The sequence below is a fragment of the Fukomys damarensis genome, unplaced genomic scaffold (genome assembly GCF_012274545.1).
Source record: "Fukomys damarensis isolate Sample0158 unplaced genomic scaffold, DMR_v1.0_HiC HiC_scaffold_39, whole genome shotgun sequence".
NCBI classification, from domain to species: Eukaryota; Metazoa; Chordata; class Mammalia; order Rodentia; family Bathyergidae; genus Fukomys; species Fukomys damarensis.
The window spans coordinates 122,642,418-122,645,422 of NW_022900951.1; positions in this window are offsets into that span (position 1 = coordinate 122,642,418).

A 3,005-nucleotide genomic window follows, 5' to 3' on the forward strand; every position below is an offset into this window, starting at 1 on the left:
CAATGGAACTGATTAGAAGATGCAGAAAAAACTCAAAGTACACTGAGCTACCTTGTCTTTGACTAAAGGGGCCAAACACCTTCGCTGGAACACAAACAGCCTCTTCAATAAACAGTGTTTGGAAAACTGGCTTTCCAAATGCCATATCTCGCACCATGTACTAAACTAAAATCAAAATGGTTCAAATATTAAATATTTAATTAAATATTATTATTTAAATATCTAAATAAACAGAAACACTTAATCTGGTAGATGATAGAATAGGTAAAACTCTTTAAGACAGAGGTGTAGACAGAGACTTTATGAACAAAACCCCAGTTGCACAGGAAATATTACAAAAAGACAACAGCTGAGATCACATCAAATTAAAAAGCTTTTGCACACACACATACACACACACATACACACAAACAGCAACAGGGCGAATAGACAACTCACAGAATACTTTTAATCAGATACTCCTCAGACAAAGGACTACTATTTAGAATATATAAATAACTAAAAAAATTCAGACCCCCAAATTTAAAGACCCAATCAAAAAATGGGCATCTGAAATGAATAGATACTTCTCAGATGAAAAATTTACAAATAGCGAATAAATACATGGAAAAAATGTTCAACTGCTGGTCATTGGAGAAATGCAAATTAAAACAATAGTCAGGTTCCATCTCGCTCCTGAAAGAGTGGCCATCATCAAAGAAATCAACCAATAACTTGTGCTGACAAGGCTGCGGGGAAAAAGAAATGCTTCTCTATTGTTGCAGGTAATGTAAATTGGTACAGTCCATATGGAAATCAATAAGGAGATTCCTCAAAAAACTAAAACTAGAGGTTCCATTTGACCCAGATATTCACCTTCCAGTTATCTTCCAAAAGATTTAAAAGCATCGTACCACAGTAAAATATGCATACCCATGCTTATAGTGGCACAATTTATACTAGCCCAATCTTGGAAATGGCTCCTATGCCCATCAACAGATGAATGGATAAAGAAAATGTGGTATTTATATACAGTGGAGTACCGCTCTGCCAGAAAGGATAAATGTGAGTCATTCTTAGGTAAATGGATGCATCTTGACACAATCCTTTTAAGTGAAATAAATCAGACATACAAGCCTAAATATCACAATGATTCCCTTTTATGAGAAACCCAAAAGGTAAATCAGGAGCAAAATGGAGGATAGATACTGAGAAGTAGGATGAATATGTTCATAGAAGGAGAACAGAGAAGGAAGAAAAGGAAAGGGGAAGAGGGAAGGGGGCTCAAAAAAGAGAGACTATGGAAGGAAAAATGGAAACAAAGCTTTTGTAAATGGGGAGGGGAAGAAGGGTTAAAGGGAGGGGAGTGGGAAAAAAAGAAGAATTAATATATATTATGCACAGGTATCAGTTCCCCATGATGAATATGATCATTGTGTGTGGCAAACATGTACTAATAAAAAAGATTAAGCAATTTTCCCATCTAATGTAGGAAATGAGGCCTGTTGGGCAAGCTGTATAGCTGTGTCCCTGTGGCACCACACAGGATATGCTAGGATGTAGGTGGCTTGTCCTGAAGCAAGTTTCAGAATAGGCCCTTTGTTGCCCACAGTGGTGGCCTCTAGTGTCATTACATCCATCTCTGTCCTAGGCTCAAAATATCCAATATGGAAACACCTATGGTTACTTGACTAAATCCAAGAAAATCTACCACTTCTAATGTAGCAACTGTTGGAGGGAATTAAACCAATCCAGTGCCAAACACGTACAGGGTGCAAGGTGTCTTGCTCCATACAGGTGTTCTCAGCTAAAGGTGATCATCGGAGGCATGAGTGAAGGGCCTGAAAAGCCCTCTTTTGTTGTTGTTGTTGTTTTCAACAAATGGCATTTCAGAAGGCAATAAACCTTTGATCTCAAATAGCTATCACTTCTGGAATTCATAGCACAGTATGTGCAAGATCTTGTCCTGAGTTTGCTTTGCACGCCTTCCCTCATTTAGTCCATGGAAGAGCCTTGCATGAAGATAGTTCTCATTTTATAGATGAGAAAACTGAGGCTCAGAAGATGACTGAACCCAGGTCTGTTCACCTTAGAGGCCCTGTGATTTCTCTTTGATAGTCTACTGTTTCCTTTAATAGCTACCCAGAGTCTCTACTCTGAAGACATTAATTTGATATTTAAATTGTCTGTCTTCTGTCTATCATGCTCCTTGCTGATCCTTCTTGGATTTTCCCTCTGCTGGCTCGATGATTGTGGCCACACACAGGCAAAAGGCTAGGCCCCACTAACTGGCTTGTTTTTAGTTTTCCTTTAAGCATAGCATGAACTACACAGTTGTAATGTTGTCTGGACCTTCAGATAACCTTTGGTGTTAGTATGTCCTATGACAGTTTTAGAAAGAGAAAATAATAGCACTTATTCAGCACTTATTATGTACCTTGTGCTTCCGTGTATGTTTTTACTTTTTAAGATCTCCATATTATCCTGATGGCAGGAATTATTCTGCCCATTTTACAAATGATATAAGAGAGTTGAATGACCTGCTCTGCATCACACAGTCCTGGAGATGCTTGAGTTGTGAAGGATTTCCAAGCCATGGTCTTTCTCTGCTACTGCACTGCCTCTCTGTTTTGTTGTCTATAAACTGAGGGGAGTAAGACCTATCCACGGGGAAATTATCAGGCCTGGTATGGGTCAGGTCTTCAATACATGGAGACTATTTATTCTCTGCATTATTTTGACAATAATCAACAAGAACTGAAAGTAATATGGAACCACAAAAATTTTTAACTCTAATCCAGGAGTGGTAGCACATGCCTGTAATTCCAGAACTCAAGGAGGTTGAGGGAGGAGAATCAAAAGTTTGAGCCTAGTTCCGCTGGGCAACTCAGATTTAGAGAGATACTGACTCAAAATTTAAAAGGTGAAAATGGGCTGGAGATGTCACTCAGGTCAGGAAGGCCTGGGTTTAATCCTCAGTGTCTCTCTCTCTCTCTCTCTCTCTCTCTCTGTCTCTTTTTCTCTCT